The sequence below is a fragment of the Malania oleifera genome, chromosome 12, assembly GCF_029873635.1.
Source record: "Malania oleifera isolate guangnan ecotype guangnan chromosome 12, ASM2987363v1, whole genome shotgun sequence".
NCBI classification, from domain to species: domain Eukaryota; kingdom Viridiplantae; phylum Streptophyta; class Magnoliopsida; order Santalales; family Ximeniaceae; genus Malania; species Malania oleifera.
Window position 1 is genome coordinate 79,057,669 of NC_080428.1, and position 7,901 is coordinate 79,065,569.

Consider the following 7,901-nt stretch of genomic DNA (forward strand, 5'->3'; position numbering starts at 1 on the left):
CCTCACCCCCATATGGGATGATCAACACTAGTGCTGTGACTAGTCTCTGCTTCAGCTCCTGAAAACTCTGCTCACAACTATCGTCCCACTCAAATCTAACATTCTTCCTCGTCAGTCGTGTCAAGGGTCCTGACAAAGCTGAGAATCCCTCAACAAAACGACGGTAATAGCCTGCTAGCCCCAAGAAACTCCTGATCTCCTGGACATTTCTCGGTCTAGCCCAATTCACTACAGCCTCAATCTTGCTAGGATCCACAGAAATACCGCCTCCAGATACAACATGCCCCAAGAACACGACCTTCTCCAGCCAAAATTCACATTTACTGAACTTGGCGTACAACTTCTTTTCCCGAAGTGTCTGCAAAACTTGCCTCAAGTGCGTCTCATGCTCCTCATAGTTCCTAGAATAGACCAGTACATCATCAATAAAAATAACAACAAACTGGTCTAGGTATTGGTGGAAGACTCTATTCATCAAGTCCATAAATACCGCAGGAGCATTCGTCAAACCAAACGGCATCACTAGAAACTCGTAATGCCCATACCTAGTCCTGAAGGCTGTCTTTGAGACGTCTTCTGCTTTCACCTTCACCTGATGGTAGCCAGATCTGAGGTCAATCTTCGAATACACCCGTGTACCCTGGAGCTGGTCAAACAAATCATCGATACGGGGTATAGGATACCTATTCTTGATTGTCACTTTATTTATCTCCTTATAGTCTATACACATCCTCATAGTCCCGTCTTTCTTTTTCACAAATAAAACTGGAGCTCCCCACGGAGATACACTGGGCCGTATGAAGCCCTTATCTAGCAGATCTTGCAACTGATTTTTCAATTCTGCTAACTCCACTAGTGCCATTCGATAAGGTACTTTAGAAATCAGCGCTGTACCGGGAGGTAGATCAATAGAGAAATCCACCTCACGGTTGGGTGGCAAGCCTGGTAACTCATCTGGAAAAACATCCACAAACTCCTTCACTACAAGCGTGCTAGCAAGTTTCGACTCATTCTCTGACATCTCTTTCACAACCGCCACAAACCCCTGACAACCACTCAGCAGTAGTCTCCTGGCCTGAAAAGCTGAAACTAGTTGAGGCGGGGATTGTACATGCGACCCTACAAACTTGAATTCTGCTTCCCCCGGGGGTCTAAATATCACCTCTCGTGCACGACAATCTATGCTGGCAAAATTAGCCGCTAGCCAATCCATGCCAAATATAACGTCAAACCCATGCATGTCTAACACTATCAAATCAACAGACAATGTTTTCCCCTGAATCTCTACTGGGCAGTTGCGGAGTACCTTACCAGACCTCACTACCGACCCAGTCGGTGTAGATACCAACAATTCAACATCTAATGATTGTGTTTCAGTCTCAAATAATTTAATACACCCCAAGGAAACAAACGAGTGTGTAGCTCCTGAATCAAATAATGCAATAACTTTAAAAGAAAGCATAATGACCATACCTGTCACCACGTCACCTGACGCCTCAGCCTCACTCGGCGTCAGAGTAAACACTCTGACTGGAGCGGTATTCCTCTGCTGGCCCCCCCGTGGTGCCTGATAACCTCCCCGGTATGGTCTAGGAGCTGGAACTGCATCTGGTGGAGTAGGGCAGTCTCGTACCATGTGCCCCGATCTACCGCAGCGATAGCACACTGGAGCTGCATCTGGCGGGGTAGGACAATCTCGCACTATATGTCCCGATCTACCGCAGCGGTAGCACACTACACCACCAGCTCGACACTCTCCCCAGTGTCTCCTACCACAAGTCTGACAAACTGGAGGACCCTGCCCTGTCTGCACCTGGCGTCCTCCCGTCTCCTGTCTCCGCCCTCTACCATGATTACCTCTCCTCCACTGACCCGGCCTGTGACCCTGCTGGTAGCTTGTAGATGCAAATCTCTTCCTCTGTCCCTGCTCATCCGCATCAAGACGCTCACCAATCTCTGCTAAGGCCGCCCTGTCGACCAACTCAGCGAAGTCCTGGATCCGCAGCACCACCACCTACCTAAATATACTCCGCCTCAAGCCTCTCTCAAACTGCCTCGCCTTCTTCACCTCATCAGGAACAATGTATGGGGCGAATCGAGAGAGCTCAATAAAACGTGCTACATACTGCTAGACGGATAGCTGTCCCTGCTTCAGACTCAGGAACTCTTCTACTTTAGCCTCCCTCACAGTAGCTGGAAAATATCTGTCAAAGAACAAATCTTTAAACCGGTCCCATGTCATAGCTATTGGAGTCACCCTCTGCTGCTCTAATAGTCTCACCGCAGTCCACCACCTCTCAGCCTCTCCTGTCAATTTATAGGTGGCAAAGAGGACCCTTTGTTCCTCAGTACATTGCAGCACAGCCAAGATTTTCTCAATCTCCTGCATCCAGTTCTCAGTGGCTACTGGATCAACTCCACCTGTGAACGCCGGAGGATTCATCTTTGTAAATTTCTCTATAGTGCACCCATGGCCTGTAGATGGACCACTCTGCTCCCTCGAGCTCCTAGCAATCTCAGCCATAACCTGCTGAGCTACGCTACGTAGTACCGCATCAGAGTCGGTCCTAGCTGTACCTGATGGTCCTGCTCCATCACTGCCACTCGCATGGGCACTATTTCCTTCTAGATCCATCCTGGAAAATAGCAGTTGCAATTTAGTAATCCTATCCTCATAATTTACCCACCTATCCTTACCACTCATCTCAACATTTCTAACTCATTGTTAATCCACAGTCCTACATTCTAGGAACACAACCCGACAATAGCTTACTATAGTTTTCCTGAAATCGTCACCCCAGGAAAAACACAGAAACTACCACGGAAGTCCTGCTTCTAGACTGTAGAACAAAATCTCAAATCATTTCCTAAACTCTGGTATTGTTCCTGCTGCACTCTAAAGTCTACAGAACCTAGCAACCTAGGCTCTGATACCAACTGTAACGACCTGCTCCTTTTTCACATATTTTTTTTTATATATAAATAAATTATCATCACATCATACATCCCAGCTTAGCAGGTCACAATCCACCTGGGCCCGTGGGCACCAGGGATATAACAAAACATACAGCAGAAGCCTACGCAGCAGAAAGTATAAAATCATATACATCTCATCATAATGTGCATAACACATACCAGAGTCACTACAATTACTATCTCACAGTATATACATCTCAAAAATGAAATCTAGGGACAATCCCCCACAAAACCTAACTGTTCCTACCAAAAACTTACCCTTCCAAAGATGGCAAACAACTGATCTAGATCAGCGGGGCTTTTCCTGCTCTCCTATCAGGGGCTCCTGAAAAATGTATAAGATTTAGGGGTGAGACACCTCTCAGTAAGGGAAATAAACTAATACCAGTGTGTGGCAACATGAGTATTCTGTGTTCCACATATACCATACATAACATATTCAATACTGTTTATCAAATATGGAAAAATATATGCATATCAACACATAGCAGAATATACTGCATTTTCATAAACATATCTCATCTCATACACTAATAATAACATAAAACAATCCTGGTAGGTTAGCTAGCTGTTGTCATGTATTACCCCCACATGACTAGGTTGTGTGGCCCAAAGGCGGGACCTGACAATGGTTGGCCGACCACTGTCAAGTCAAACAGTAGTCTGTAGGTCCGATGGGTCTACCCAGACTGGTCCGTACACCAGGGGCGATAAAAGCACACTTCTTGAAAATAACCACATCGACCATCCAATCTCACACCACTCCGTACAGCGGCGTTAACACAGATATCATGATCACGAGGACCATGGACACATAGCAACGGTACCGTGCAAGTGCTAGCCTAGACCAAGCCAACCAGGTTCTGATATCATATACATATACTAAAACCGTGATACATAAATATCTCATATCATTTATTTTCACATCAATCATATCATTTCACATATATACGTGTATCATGAAAATCATCGGCCCGTACGCCGGTATTACACATTTTAACATAGCACGGCCTGTACGCCGGCAAATCACATAGCACAGCCCGTACGCTGGCAAACCACATAGCACGGCCCGTACGCCAGCAAATCACATAGCACAGCCCGTACGCTGGCAAATCACATAGCACGGCCCATACGCCGGCAAATCACATATACATATAAAAATATCTCGGCCCGTACGCCGGTTTTCCATCATAAAAATCCATATCGTCCCCATTCCAAAAAAAAAACAGTATTTCACAATATTTTTATACTCATGCCACACTAAACAAATTTTCTACGTATTCAACATATAATCATTTAAACAGTATTTTCCAAATATAAATCATATATATAAATATATTTATTTTTCCTGAAACCAGATGCTATATATATATACATACATTTTCTCAAAACAAAACTAGCTTAGTTTATCCCCTTAACTGATTCCTGAAAAACCCCTAAGAAAATCTTTCCCATACCCACAAGGTTCTCAACTCAATACCTTGAAAATGAAAACTCGCAGAATTAAAGTTTAGTATTTTCGTACGTACAATATTTTCTATAACTACCACTAAGTCAAATTCGACTTAAAAAGTCTTACCTCAACTTAGGGATGATTCCTAACGTTCCCAATCAATACCCTGTAACTGAAAATTTTCAGTATTAAAGTTCAGTATTTTTACGCGTATATTACTTTCTTCAACTGTCAAAAATCCAAATATTGAATATAAAGCCTTACCTTGGATTTGGGATGAAATCCAACTTCGTTTTCCTAACGATCCGTTCCGGCAGACTTGTAGAGAACTTCGCCAGGAGGGTCGTGGTGGTTTCGGTTTGTCGATCCGGTGTAAAACTAGCCCGGAATCGAAGAGAGAGAGTCGTAGGAGAGAGAGAGAGAGAGAGAGAGAGAGAGAGAGAGAGAGAGAGAATGAACTCACATCCACCAAAAATCCAATTAAATTTGGATTTTACTTTCAAAGCTTCTTAAAGAAGCTTGTGTTAATTTAATAATATATATATATAATAAACCTTAAGTAAAGTAAAGTAAAGTAAAGTAAAGTAAAGCTTCTTTAAGAAGCTTTCATACCTTTTATATATATATATACACACACACACACACACACACACACACATATATATATATATATATATATATATACATGCTTTAATATTTATATATATATATATATATATATATATATATTTGTTCCTTATCATACTGTTCATTTTACTTATTAATTTAATTAATTAATTTTATTATTATTATTATTATTATTATATTATTTTTTTTTTCCGGTTACTACATAACGACTCCAAAAATGATATGTATGGAAGTGAATAATAATAATAATAAAATAAATAATTTAAAAATTAATTAATTAATATTATATAATAATATAATGTTATAATATATATATATATATATATATTTATATATATGTGTGTTTTAACTTTGCTGAAGAATCAGGAAAGTTAACCCCCCTCTTTCTCTCTGAAGTCTCTCTCTCAGCCCCCTCAGACACTCTGCACTCCCATCAATCTCTCTCTCTCTCTCTCTCTCTCTCTCTCTCTCTCTCTCTCTACCATTTATTGGCTAAATTGAAAAATGAAAATCATTCTCGGGTTCCAACTCTGCTCTCCAAGGATTTAACCGAAGAGATTTCATCATCCACACATCGTAGACACCACTCGAGGGTTAGGATAAGTGGACTAAATTATGTCTAGCTTATTTTAAAATATTCCCGATTAAATTTGAGTACGTGAATTTAATTAGATTTATGTTATTTAAAATATGCCTGATTTAAGTTGAGTATATGAAATTAATTATATCCATGTTCATAATTTATTTTAAAAATATGTCTGATTTTAATTGATTACGTAAATTTAATTATCACTATAAAAAATCATGGTATTAGTGAAGGATCAAATTTGTCACTAATACATATAAATTGGTCACTAATTGTATTAGTGACGAATTTATAAGTATTAGTAACGGTTTTTAATTAGTTGCTATATCTATCGTTACTACTAACTATTAGTGACGAATTTTAAATTCGTCACTAATAATAGAGTATTAGTGATAGATTATAATCGTCACTAAAACCTTAATACCGCCACTATAAATTTTACATCGACTCAGCTCAAATTCGTCACTAACAATACAGTATTAGTGAAGGATTCAAATTCATCACTAATAGTAGGGTATTAGTGATGAATTATAAATTTGTCACTAATAGTACAGTATTAGTGAATGATTCAAATTCATCACTAATAGTAGGATATTAGTGATGAATTTGAATCCTTCACTAATACTTAACTATTAGCGACGAATTTATAATTCGTCATTAATATCCTACTATTAGTGACGAATTTGAATCATTCACTAATAATTAAGAAATTTTTTAAAAAATTTAATACTAATTTTTTTGAATCATTAATTTTTGTAAAAATCTGTAATCACATTTTCGCATACATAACCTAAAACCATAATTACTACAAAATTAATAAATTATTCAAAATTTCGAATTCAAATACAAATTCAATAAAAAATAAAAAATAACATCTGTTCAGATAAGAAAAAAATTTCTAAAAAATTTAAATACAACATTATACAAATTCAAATTAAAATACAGAAATTTCATTTGTTCAAATAACAATAAAAATTACAAAGAAATAATTAAAAGTTGCATTCGACGACTGTAGTGCATGCATGACATTGTGCTGATATTTTGATAGCCGCGAACCTTACAAATTAAGAATCATAAAAAAAAATTAATATACAAATGGAGAACCAAATGGAGAGCTAGCTCTTAGTATAATCAGGAATAAAAATATAGAGAGTGCGTCGTACAATAATTTTCAACCCTAAACGAATAACTGAAATGAATGTGAATGATGTATGTATGAATATATACAGTTGCATGCATCAAACCACGCATGTAAACACTTTAACTCGTTTTCAAAAAAAAGTATCCCTAGTGGTGGACAAATGATAATGTTTATCCATAATTAAAAGCAAATGATATGTCATGTATGTTAATAGATGTAAATTTAGGACTTAATGAAATGACTTTTTGTTTAACTTTCATTCATTATTTCAAAAATATTTTAACATTCATTTTATCATAATTATCTTTGTACGTGGTTTTTTTTTTGAAAAATCTTAACGAAATTTCAGCAATATTTTGTCTGTAAAATGGACATTTTCCTATAAAACTTATACCTGAAACATGATTATTTTCACAAAATAAAACATTTCAAGCGTGTGAGAACCTAAATCCACTACCAGTATGCAATTCACAATGTACTACATTAGCCATGCAGTTGGTGTTCAACACAAACATGTATTCTAGTAGTTCAATATACGATTCATATAACATAATACCATCCATGAAAAAAATATTACGAAAAAAACGTTAAAACACAATTCAACTAAAGTTTTCTAGTTTTGTTCTAAAGGTTGCTTCTCAAGCATTATTGATGCAGCTTGGGTTGTGCATGAAATTATTACTTAGATTATGAGAAGGCTTGTGATAGATTGAGTTGGGGTTTCTTGGATTTAGTTATGGACATAAAAAGCTTTGGTTATAAAGTGAGGAAATGGATTATGACTTGTTTTTCTTCTATTCAATGATAGTGGTGGAATCCTGGTTCAGAAGGTTTTAAGATTGCCTTTGCTTTGTTGAAGATTTTTGAACTTGTTTTTGGTCCTTAGGATTTAATTTGCTAACTTGAGTTTGACTATAAAAGTTTTCAATATATAGGAGGTTTCGAGTTGTGATTCTTTAATGAGTTTTAATGTTCATAAGTGACTTTCATTTACTTATATGTCATTTAGTTTTTGACCTTTCATTGTATTCTATACATTGTTGTTTTTAGCCAAGTATTTTAGATTTTGAATGATAAGCTTAAAATTACCTCTTTTCTTATGAATATCAACACATAAG